Below are 13,125 nucleotides of genomic sequence, written 5' to 3'. Positions count from 1 at the left end.
GAAGCATCTTGATCTCATCTTCGTGGGCTCGGTCCTTTGGGCTCTCTTGGAGGATGGATGTGCATGAATGGGCTTCGAATCAACATGGGCTTTGGTCCTTCCTTTGGGCTTTGGCCTTCGTCTTTCTCCGTGTTAGCGCTCGATCACGGGCCTCGTCATTTCATGCTCCAAAATAGACCAAAAACCTGAAAAAAACGAAGTTCCTCCAAAATATATGTGCATATGTGAAAATGACCAATAATTAGGCCGGGGTTAGGACGGTTAGTGATTTTGATATTAAATTCATGCCATTATCAAGGATAAGCAAGGGATAAAGTGGGTACTTAAGGAGCGCCAACATACAGCTTTGATCGTATGAGAGGCTAGCCGTTGGTCGGCCCATGGTCAGCCACGAGCCTTACCACGGGGGCATGTATGGCGACGAGGAGGACGAGAGGCCCACTATGGGAACTATCTGGATCTGGCGTCACGTATGTTCGCAACATATCTAATTTTGTTATTCATTGTTACATGATGCATTAGCGCACTTTTAATTTTACTTATTCGGAATGCAGAGGTCCTGGGCGCATGTGCAGGTTAGACGCGCATATCCTGAGTTTGTTTCGGAGCTCGACAAGCTGACGCCCGAGGATGTTGTCTGGGAGCCTTACAGCCCAGAGGCTGTGGCTACCCGTGCACCAGCAGGCCTGTCTTCGCACTGCTCCGCGAATGCAAGCCTGTGGCTTACTACCACCGTCCTAGTTTATGACATCGCGGTTGAGGCATATTGCTCCTGGAGAGTCAAGAGACAGTTTGGGCAGACAGAGGCATGGTCGAGGCAGCGTGATCAGTTGCGTCAGGTAGTGAACAACTTGGGAAGCCGTGTGCAGTACGAAGACAGCCACGGCTCGTCCCAGGCCTCGTCGTCATTCCCGTGTCCGTCGACCGTGCACGGGCCGACGTCGCAGTTCTTCCCAAGTGTAGGTAACGTACATATCTCTTTAAAATTAGATCAAGTGTTCCTACATATTTACTAATATCACATACAGGATACGATCCAGCTACTGCGTTCGGCCATACTGGAATGTTTAGAAGGAAAACACCAGTTGGCGGACCGTATCCAGGGATGGTACCGGGCCCACAGATACCGGTCTACACAGGTTAGTTTATGTCATGATGAAATACACGAGCGTACGCTAACATCCACATTTTATGCGTAGGATTCTACCCCGATGCGGGCGCCGGACCTTCTTCTTCCTCCTTTCGACCAGATAACGAGGCCTTCACCTTAGACGACATTGACAACTTGACTCCAGAAGAGCCTGCCGCACAAGGTGACCCCGATGTCTTGGGGTATTCACAACTAGGAGGAGCACCACTTGGGATCTCTCAGCAGCAGACACCGCAGCCCCTTGCGCGTCCTGAGCGACAGGTGAGGTCTCCGGATGTTCTCACCTACTCCGAGGGCCATGTCCGTGCCCAGCAGAGGGCTAAGAGGGTCCAACGCCCTAGGGGTGGTTAGATATATCTGATGTTTATTTGTAATGAGATAGCTGTGGACCACTTATTTGTATCCGATGTTTATGATTGTGCTAGTTTACTTGTCATTTGTTTCTATAGATACTATTGATGTGAACTTGTTATGTTTGTGGGTTCCATAATGCTTGTGAAATAAGGGAAGTTCTTGCGAATTTTTTCCGTGATTTAATGAAGGACAAGTTAGGTGCGGTAGGAGTTAGCGGCCGAGATCCTGCCGACGATGATGACGACTACAAGCTCGAATAGCTCAAAATAGGAACCATAGTGTATCTAGCTGCGAGTACGAGATCACAGGTTGCCACTGCTCAGCACGGCGATCACGGGTTTCCCAAATATCGCATTCTTTGCCCAGACATACGTGACCCAATAGCAGTGCCCTTCCACCATTTCAAAAAGATGTGACAACACGGCAACCACTCCAGCTCACCTTCAAAGCAGTCTCTCTGGCGAGGACGACGGACCTGTCATTCTATAGCGCAGGTCTGTGGCGTGTAGTGGGGAAGGCGACATCTAGGCGCGATCGACCGAGCGGTAGCAATGCAGCGCTGTGAGTCTGCATGCACAGAGATGCATCGAGTAGTCATTTCGAGAATCGAATCTAGCATTTTCAATGTTAGGTCAGCTAGCTTCTTCACTTGTTGTCATGTAGGCTTTTTAGGTGTATTTACACTCCACACTCCGGGTATCAGACCTTTGTGCGCCTATAAATACTCCGAAGTTTGTGAACTACCAACATCACTTAAACACCAAAGCTCATTGTATACCCAATGTCTGGAGGTGGGTCTAGCGGGAAGAATTACTACGGTTTTGGGAAAGGAAAATTGGGAAGAAAGGGAGACCCCATAATATGGGAGGGGCCTCTTGGACCTGATTCCTTTCCGGAACTAGTGTTTGAGTTTCCGCCACAGCACAAGAGTGAATTTACCAATGAAACTCCTCTTCGACAATACGATAACCGTAGAAAACCGTGGCCAAAATATAGACATGGTGAGGACTGCTTAGTGCAGATGTGCACCGACGGGATGGATGGCGGTCGGCGTTTCTTTAAATGTCCACACGCATGGGTAATACTCAGTTGTTTCATTTCTTTATCTTCAATGAGACACCTTACATGAAATTTGTTTTGCAGTCTTCCGATGCTCCAGAAAACTATGGTTTTACTAGGTGGGTCGATCCTGCACCAATTGATTCTGTTCAGGAGTTCATCGAGTACCTCCAGATAAAGATCTTTGATCTGGAATGCAAGGTGAACCATTATGAGGAAGTGAGCGAGGGTAACAAAGACAACGAAGTTGATGATACCAGCAATGCTGCCGGTTCACAGGATGAACCATGTACTATTCCTTACTGCAACTGCCCTTGTCACAAGAAGAAGGGCCCTGCGCCTCCGGCACCACTGCCTGCACCACCTGCAATGGGTGGATACTGCGGAGAAAGCTCAACGCAGTTTGCTACGTGGGGGTACGGCTACTAGGACTACCCTAGTGCTAGTGACATGCTGCATCGTTGTGTTTGTTCTGTTTTTTTAAATTACCTAAGGCATGTTAGGTTAGTCCGAAATCTGTTTACCGTAGTTTGCAACGGGTTTTGCCATGCCACTGCATGTGTGATGTGTGTTTCATTATCGTTGTATTATGATGTAAAATTTGATGGTTCACATTATGTAATACATTTCTTAGTTCTTATTTCTTATCGTTATATTAATTAAATGTTTGAATCTCTGATGTTTATTTGTAATGAGATAGCTGTGGACTGCTTATTTATACACTTCAACGTTCGCCTCTGATCACTCTCGTATTTTCCATTACATACAATAGATGGTATGTTTATACTTCGATGCTCCATTACGACTAAGTACGATTCAAACTCGACATTATGTACATGTCCAGTGAATGCAAGTTAGGTACGAGACATACATACAAGCATAATACAACATTAATAATACTAAATGCGAATACATCTTAAATTGATGAACATCATATGTTATACATCATGGCATGAAATCATCTAGGTCGTCATCCCAGTTGACAGATGGTGGTGCTGTAGGTGGTGTAGTATGGCTCGACGAACCTCTTGGCTTTCCCTTTCTCTCTTTTCTGGATCTACGTTCATGTACAGGGGGAGGAACATCATGTGTTGGAGGCCATGGTTTGGGGGGCATGAAGTCATCCATGTCGTCATCCCAGTTAACATAAGTTTGTGCTGCAGGTGGTGCAACATGACTTGACGAACCTCTTGCCTTTCCCTTTGTCTCTTTTCTGATTCTAGGTTCATGTAAATGGGGAGGAACATCATGTGTTGGAGGCCATGGTTTGGGGGGCATGAAGTCATCCATGTCGTCATCCCAGTTAACACAAGTTGGTGGTTAAGGTGCTGAAGCATGACTCGACGAACCTCCGGGCATCTGTTCTTGCGTAGGCCAAGTACTATCACCCGAAGATCTTATCTACCTCCTTCGTCTAGTTTGCGGCATAAGTCCACTGAAGATACATACCAATTTATGGAAATTTGGTATCGTTTTGTTAATCAACTCCGTGTCCACGGGGTAATCCTAGCATATAATTAAAAAACAATGTTACTGTTTCATAAATATGGATTCGAAATGACGGACGTGATTACAACTGAATGAGAGTTACCTTAATGTGCATCTCATACACCTCTGGCCGCATCCATATCTTACAAGAACTTTGTAAGAATCCAATGATATTAGGATGATTCGCTAGTTCACATACTCTCATATATATCTTCCGACGTTCTAGCATGTGTCCCTTTACATCTTGCGTCGTAATACCTTGAAATAATGTGAAATCTTTAAACTCTACTACTTTGGACAACACCATCTCTATCGTACCATCCGCTAACGGATCTAACTTCTTACTGATAACAAGATGTGTCATGATATCAACTATTATCCTAGATTTCTCTTCGGTCCATGAAAATCCTCCACAATTGAAGGCAGCCATTGCCTTATGCTGCAATATCAATAAGGTACTTTCATAATTCTATTCTAATTCATAATTAATTTAAAAACAAGTCTGTAATAGTACTGAAATTGTAATACTAAACGAGTGTTCTAAAGCACCAAATCTAATTCAGCTAATCCGCTAATTAAATTAAATTATTATACAATATCAATGGATTCATACGGAAGTTACCGGTAGATCACAAGTACGCAATTCGGCAGAACTTCGCCGTTTTTCTTCTCCTCACCCCTCTCTTTTTTCCTGAATTTTTAGGCTCAAATGACAAAGGGAATGGCGGCATATGGCGGCCAGGGCTTATATAGGGGGGAGGGGACCCTGTCGCCCCCCCAAACGGGCGACAGGCCCCTGTCGCCCGTTGGAGGGGCGACATGCCCCTTTTTTTTGCCTGGGACCTCGTTGCGAATTTGAAAAAAAAACACTTAGGGCCTGTCACCCTATGGGGGGCGACCGGGTATTTTTGAAATATTTCAAAACGGACATATATTTTTGAAATTTTTATTTTTTAAAAATATAAAAAAGAAAAAAGCGCTAGGAGCGCAGGAGTGGCCACTGGGAGGAGCCCAGTCCTGCTCGGACACACGGCCCAAGGTCTTGCTGGCCACGCACGGGCAGCTCAACTAGCGCAGCGGGTCAATCAGGAGCTGGTTCTCGGTTTGCATTTTCCCTCTCTTTGCACTTGTCATTCAAATACCTAATCCACTATTTAGACTAGTTAATTAGTGCTTGTTGCTATTGCTGATTCTACGAGTAATTTGCATGCTTTGTTAACTAGTTTTAATTAGTTTTTGTTCATGCTAATTTGCTTTCTTGCACTTAATTAGCTTGTGTTATTTAGTTCCTTTTTCATACTAATTTGAGTTAACCTATGCATGTCTAGTGTTGGTGCATGTTAAGTGTTGTTGCTTTAGGGTTAATTTTGTTTTTCCTTCAGTGCAAGCTTTTCTTTGCCATGTTTTGCACATTACTTCCATTTTGAGTTAAGGATACCTAATCATTCCTAGGATAGCGTGTCACCAGTTGACTCGTGTTATCTTGGCGATTAGAAGAGAGACTTCTGGTCAGTGAATTGGAATCAACTTTTTCGCTGAGTTTTTGTGGCTCCCATTCACCCCCTCTGGTCGCCTATTTGGTCCTTCAATTTTATTCTAGAAAGTTATTTAATTAGAAAAACAACATAATGGACGGTCCGGCCTTAGGGGGTTTACCGCTCGCAGATTCGGATGTCCGTACTTCACTGCAGAAGGTTCGGATGTCCGAACTAGCGGATGGTCCGCCATGGTGGTGCTGACAGTCCGCCGCCCCTGGAAATGGACCTGAGGATCCACGTGATGGACAAACATGTAAGAAGATTGGCTGAATCCGGTGATCGAGGATCGACCGGCCCACTCACTGCATCCATCCTCCCTCTTCCTTATCTCTTCGCTCGTCCCATCTCTCCCCACCTCTCTATCTCTCTCCTCCATCATCCCCTCCTCTTCCCTCCTCTCTCTCTTCATAGTCTCTGGCGCGAGTCTGCATGGCCGCGGTTCCCGGAGTAGGGGCGGGGTTCAAGCGCTCGGCGGCGGCGGCGCGAGCCCACACACGGGGCCACAAGGTTTGAGTGCGCGACTGTGGAGCTCGATGGCGGCACGCGGAGTAGGACTATGATGAGAGCGGTGGCCGCGGAAGGAAGATGATCCCTGCCCGCCGGCACGTGCTGCTCCTAGGCCTCCCCCTCCTTAGATCTCCACCGTGTCAGTGGTGGGACCCCAAGCTATGCAAATGCTCTCGATCTACTGCAGTGGCCTCATGCTACGCGGCCGGCGGTGGTGGCACCCTCAATCCCATCGGGTTGTTTCCACCCTCCCTTTTCCTATCTTTCAAATCCCTATCTATCCAATGTTGCTTCATTTTTGTAGGTGATTTCAGCGCCAGCGGTCACTATTGTAGAGAATTGGGAAGCATCACACACCCTAGGAAGTGAAGGGATATGGGTAGCGAAAACAAAAGTTTTCTACCGCATAAACCAAGGAACACTGCTGTTCTAGATCACGAAATTACCACTAGACGCGCGAGTGCGGAACTTCTGTAGCACGTCGGTGTTGTGCAGATAGAAGCTGGCAGTGCAGTTGCGAGAACCACCTCATGAACAGCTCGTCCTTGTGCAGCAAATGTGGCACCTCCAAGGTATCCACACGTACGGGAAGAAGCGTCGATCTCCGAACTGCTAGATCCGCAAGAGCGATCTAGGGCTTGGTGCACGAGGAGGCGAGCAGCAAGGAGGGGCAGCCACTAGGAGTGGCGACCAGAGAGGAGGGGGGCGGCTAGGGTTCCTATGGTTGGGCGCCCCCCTTCCCCACCCTTGCTTTTATAGCCCTGGGGCGCCCCCTAGGTGGGCTCCCCTTGGGCCCCACCTTGGGTGCCCCCTGGAGGGCCAGATGAAGCCCATTACTGCACCTAAGTTCAGTCTCATCCTCATTAGTCTTCTAGGCCCTTAAGTGTGTGACTCTATGGGCTCACGCGCGAATAGACATGGCCCGAGTACTTCTACTCGCCAATAGTTGATAGCGGTCTCTAGCAAGACCTGTCGACTCCTATATGAACACAAATAATATCTGATGAGCCGTCACAATCTTATACATGTTGTTCCCTTTGCCTCATGATATTTGGTCTAACCCCAAGCTGACTACTCTTTCTTGATCCTGTGATTCAAAATCCTTAGTTTACTCTTAACCCTAGCATGGCCATGCATTTCTGGATCCGATCATTCGAGGGGCCCATAAATATCTCTCTCTTGCAGATAGGGACAAATACTATTTTGACCGATCATGTCTCACAACATGCTTCTTGATAGACCCGAAAGCCACCTTTATAACTACCCAGTTACGGTATAGCGTTTGATGGCTCATAAGTAAGTTGGTTCACATCTTGAGTACATACGACAATATCAGGTTTTAGGATACAATATACATATTGTGTAATGAGAAATTGTCATCTCGTGTTGGGTCAATTCAGTCTTATGTCTCACATGAGCCCACAATATTAGTTTGACATTCCCATGTCCATGACCTGTGAAACATAGTCATCAACTAATAAATGTGCGACCTATGAAACGTAGTCATCAACTAATAAACGTAGTCTAATATTCATGTGTGTCCTCACATGAACTCTAGCTAGGAACATCTTTAGAATATCGACACAAGTAAAGAGTTTCACAAATACTTCACATAAGTATTAATCAGTACAAGCTCTTTTCATGGATATTCAAGGAAAACTTTACTAATCATGAATACAAGGAAATATAGTCATCTCCATGATTGCCTCCAGGGCATATTTCCAACAAGAAGGGGTGATTTTTCATTATATAGGCCATATAGGCTTGAGTTACAAGAAACACAATACAAGCACAAATTCAGTAAACAACTGCACAGGAAGACCCTTAGTCATGATGTCAGCAAACTAATGTGAAGATGGCACATGGAGAACTCGAACTTGTCCCAGAGCCACCTTCTCGTGGACGAAGTGAATGTCAATCTCGATGTGCTTTGTTTGTCGATGATGGACAGGATTGGCTGTCATATAAACAGCACTGGCCTTGTCACGGTAAACGAGCGTAGCCGTCGAGAGGGGAATATGAAGCTCCTAAAGCAGCTGTCGCAACCAGCAACACTCAGCAACAACATGTGCCACAACCCTGTACTCAGCCTCAGCACTAGAACGAGATAATGTAGTTTGTCTGTTGGATGACCACAAAATCAGAGTGTCACCAAGGAAAACACAGTATCCTGAAGTAGATCGCCTGGAGTCAGGACAACCAGCCCAATCTACATCTGTGTAGGATGTAAGGGTATCGACTGGTCCAGTGCCGATGTGAAGACCAGAAGACAACATGCCCTTCACATAACGTAGGATACGCTTTACGAGCGCCTTATGAGGCTCGCGAGGATCATTGTAAGGATCACCGAGGTGTCCGACCCTAGAGGGGGAGGGGGTGAATAGGGTCACTAATCGCTTTCTATCCTAGGACTCAATCTATTTGCATAAGATAAACCTAACACGTCCTACACATGCTAGTTATGACTAAGATTTATCTATGCTACTCTCTACTTACCCCTAAAAGACTTGCAACCTATAGCCAATCCTAATCAAACTAACTAGGAAAGTAAAGGCACACAAGATAGAGTAAATGCGGAAACGTAATACGGTAAGTAAAGGGGTGTGGGAGAGAATATGCAAACTCCCGTTAAGACACCAAGTACTACAAGAAATGTGGTGATCTATGACGAAAATTTTATGACATTTTAATAGAGCGTCACAATTGCACACAATCTATGACGAATTTGAAGGTATGGACCCTAGGCCCAGAACTTTGTGACATTTTATTGAATTCGTCCTAATTGAGCCCACAAAATATGATGTTTTATTGAATTTGTCATAATCGAGCCCACAAAACAATGACGTTTCAGCATTAATGTCACAAAAATCGTCATAGTTATTTTGACTAGTATATGTTTTGGCATTCATCATTTTTATACAGGCGCGGTGGGTTTGAGTCGATCACAACTAACCACCGGGCCCCCTCCTTGGTTGTGCCATGGTTCGTTATTTAGTTTTAATTACATTCAAATCATGTTGGAAATATGCGTATTATTCTATTACCAGATTTTAGTTTGAGGCATATTTCATAAACAAATAAACACAAGATGCGAGCTAGTTCTTTTTTATTGGGATCTATAAGATTGTTAGTTTTGCATTTTGCTTCACAATGTTGTCTTAATTAGTTATTTAAAAGAGCAAAAACATTTTCACATATGAGATTCGAAACCTAGTCTCAAATCTCAAACATATAATAAAAATGACATACTAATGAGCTATGCCATCATTAATGCTAGGCGTTATTTTGTTTTGTTAAATTATCAGTATTGGTTAAAAAGAAAAAAAATTAGCGATGGGGGGTGGAGGGTTTCGAACCCTGGTCCCCAGGGATACAAGGCACCCACCTTTCCATTACACCACAGCATCGGTTTTAGTTCCATGTCAGGTATTGAATATTTTATAACAAGCTATCCGATGTTTTAATTCGAACAAAGAGGCAAAATAGGACATTTAGGATTCGAACCCGGGGTCACCAAGACGAGATCCTAGTACCCTACCAGTTCGCCGAAGCTTCGTTTGTAGAGGCCAAGGGCAATACAATTTTTATATATTATGTTGAAACGTGGCCCTGCATTGAAGAACACATGTGTGATTCATCCTTTTCTTTTTAATCTGGAATTAAATTTTGTAATCAGTATTTCTCCCTCATAACAACTCCAAATTTGATGGTTCTTTTTTTTGAATTTTTCGAAAATCAAAATATTTTATTCTGTGGCTTTTGTTTATATGTTAATTGCTATATCTTGATTATTTTCATATGACATGTTTTATTCCAACTAAATAGAGCATTGAAAAGCATGTTTTTGCATAACAATTGCTTATGTAACTTGATATTTTTCAATGTTATGGTCAACATAAGGTGGTGTCCAAAATTGAGATGCATACGAGTTTGAACATGTTATGAGGTGTGTAAAATTCAAAGTTTGACTTAAGTTGTATGAAACAATGTGAGATATCTATCCATTTATGAACAATGTATACTTCAATTTTCATAAAATCTTATGAATTTTTTATGTAAAGTTTATACACCCATAAAATGATTCTATGGCAATTTACAAAATTTTCGCAGAAGTTTTAGGTATTATTATCATTATTTTGTAAAAGGGGGCAAGTAGAAGGTTGAATTATCCCTAACAAACATTTGAAATTTTATCTATTTTTATGATACAAGCTATAACAGAACATAAATACCTAAATAATATTTTTGATATTTTTTAAATATTATTTGAGATACATATAGTTCAAATTCTAAATAATTTCATTAAACCCGCAAAAATGATTTAAACTATTAAAAATAGAAAATGAATTATAAAAATATTGAAACTTCTACAAAATAACTTATACATAGTGTACTATATATATAAAAAAAACTATTGGCATATATAAGATAATTATTTTTATGCATTACTTCATAATGGTGCAATAAATAGAAAAATAAAAAAACACTCGGTAGGAGCCGAAGTTGCAATTGAAAACAACATTCATCTAACGCGGGAGATTCAATTTTTCCCAGCCTGCCACCCACTGCAGCATCAGCATCTACACCACCCCACACACACGTGCCACCAACGTGTGGTCCCCCGCTTACACGGACCCCACTCATCATAGACAGCTCACTCTCCTCATGTTTGTGTGGCCGCGCGGGAACCCGAAGTGAAACCCACCAGGCCAAAAACGCTCCCACAAGAAATTTAATCTAATGCCCATGTGGTCACCAAGTTTACATACACCATGTGGGGTGCAAACTCGTAATTTCACAGCACTAAATAAATTACAAGATGCGGCACCTCCGTCTCATCCCCTCAGTTCGCACAAACCCTAGTCCCACCGCCGCCGCGCGTGAGCCGGCGTCCTCCTGCATCACCGGAGGCGCCGCTCGTCCGTGGCCTCTCTCTCCCCGCCCCCTAATCCCCCCCAGCACCCACGCGTGAGCCGGTGTCGACGCCGCCGTCCATGCTCGACGACAGCCTGTGGAGGCAGCCGCGCACGGAGGTTAGATCCGGCGACGGCCTCCTTGCCCTCAAGGACTCGCGGTCGGCCACCTCGCTCATCCATGGATCTGCGTCATCCACCTCCTGCGTCCGACATCTCCGGCGGCTCCTCACCCATCTCGCCGGCGGCGACCACTGCCCTCTTCTCTGCTCCAAGATCCACGCATTGCGCCCTTGTCCCCTCTCCTGGCAATCCTCTCCTCTATGCTTCTCATCAATTTCGTGCAGACCCTAATCCCCTTCTCTTTCTCATCTTTTTCGATGTGCAGCGTCAATTTCGTGGAACTCGTGGTGCAGAGGCAAGTAATTTCTGTACCCCCTCTTGATTTGTTCCTTTTCAGCATCTAATTGCGTAGTATTACATGTAAATCTCGTAGATTCCTCACACCTTTGATCTATGAAGGAATCGAGTGGATCTGCTTGTCCTCGCTTCCGTTCTGCTAGGTTGAATTCTTGCCACTGATTTTTATTTATGTTCATCCGAGCACTTGGCCATGTCATTTTTTTTATTTTGCTGTCAGCCCTTGTCCATGCCTATGGTGCTGCTTTTGTTTAATTATTTGGCTGAAAATAGCACTTGTCGAGACTTCTCGTTGCTAACTATAACTTAGTGACTGAAAATAGCTGCTGCAGTCTACTTAGATGGGTAACATAACTTGAGTTACATGAAGGAAAGGAATCACCCCCTAATACTCTCTCTGATGTGCCTTTTTTTATTACAATATGCTATGTTACTTCAATTGATATTGGTTTTCAGGTCCAGCCGCCCTGGATAAAAAGGTCAAATTCAACCTTGACATAGTAAGCAAATTCGGTATGATCATTACTGAAAATGATATGTTTTCTCTTGTTGTTGTGACTGCTTCATGTTCAAATTTCGTTTGCTATACTGCATTGCAATTCAGACTTCATTGTATCTGTTGATTTCATACAATTTACTAGTGACTTATGCTAAGTTTGAACTTGGCTTCCTTTATTACATGTTCAAAATCCACCGAGGCAAAAAGAGAAATGGTTGATGAATATCACTAGCCTAAGTTGCACACTCTTACGAGATTTCTCTGTTCCTCTGCACAGCAACAAGTTGCATACTCTTAAGCACTGATATTACATTTGTTCTCTTAATTTCAGAAAAAACTGGAGAATTAGAACAGAAGCCATGGAACAGAATTAGAACTGAAGAAAATCGAGAGTTCTCTGTTCTTTTTTGTTCAGCACGGCAACAAGTTGCTAATAAAAATTCTTGCTGGATGAAAACTTGTACTTGATGTGTTGGAAGAAAGACTTTGTATTTGATGTAATACTGGATGAAAAGTTGTTGTATTTGATGTGATGCATGTTCTGTTTAATTTTTGGAAATGAGATCCATGGGTTGGAATTGGAATCCTAAAATGTGCTGAAAAAACTATTGAAATTGTTGTACTAGATTTTTTTATGGGCCGTGGGCTGGAAATGTGGTGACGCCATCATCCATGTAGGCAGCCACATCATCATCCACGGAGGCAGATACACTATCGTCCATGTAGGCAGCCACATAAGCAGCCACAGTCCTGTCATCGTCTACGTAGGCAGCCACGTCATCATTCATGTGGCGGCTATCTATGACGTTAATTTTCGTCATAGAAAATGGGTTTGGGTTGATCTTTGGGGGCCCAGGGGCATTCTATGACGGTTTTGAAACGTCATGGATCAAACAATCTATGACGAAAATTTAAGGAATGTCACGAGGTGTGATCTGTGACGCTCAATACATGACGCTATTTGAGATCGTCATAGATACTGCTTTATGACGGTATTTTAGTGATCTGTGACGAAATTTAATCGTCATGGATCAACAGATTTTTTGTAGTGAAGACACACGATTTAACGTGGTTCGGTTAGGACACCAAGTCCCTCCCTACGTCCACGGCCACTTGTCCAACAAGAACAAGTGTGATGCCAAGTCTATTCGCTTGATCACCGTCTTGTGTTCGCCACCAAGGCTTCCGGCAAGCAAA

At 43.9% G+C, this 13,125-nt stretch overlaps 1 long non-coding RNA gene across 1 annotated transcript; it reads left to right on the top strand.

Moving 5' to 3' along the window:
- Positions 1-11,612: 11,612 nt before the first annotated feature.
- On the top strand, positions 11,613-12,456 carry LOC120654084. The gene is made up of 2 exons (XR_005666979.1): positions 11,613-11,942; positions 12,260-12,456. It is a non-coding gene; the product is annotated as an uncharacterized LOC120654084 (long non-coding RNA).
- The last annotated feature ends 669 nt before the right edge of the window (positions 12,457-13,125 follow it).

Source organism: Panicum virgatum, chromosome 1N, assembly GCF_016808335.1.
Source record: "Panicum virgatum strain AP13 chromosome 1N, P.virgatum_v5, whole genome shotgun sequence".
Taxonomy (NCBI): Eukaryota; Viridiplantae; Streptophyta; class Magnoliopsida; order Poales; family Poaceae; genus Panicum; species Panicum virgatum.
Note: the sequence above shows the minus strand (reverse complement) of the source record. Positions and strands in the feature narration are given on the sequence as shown.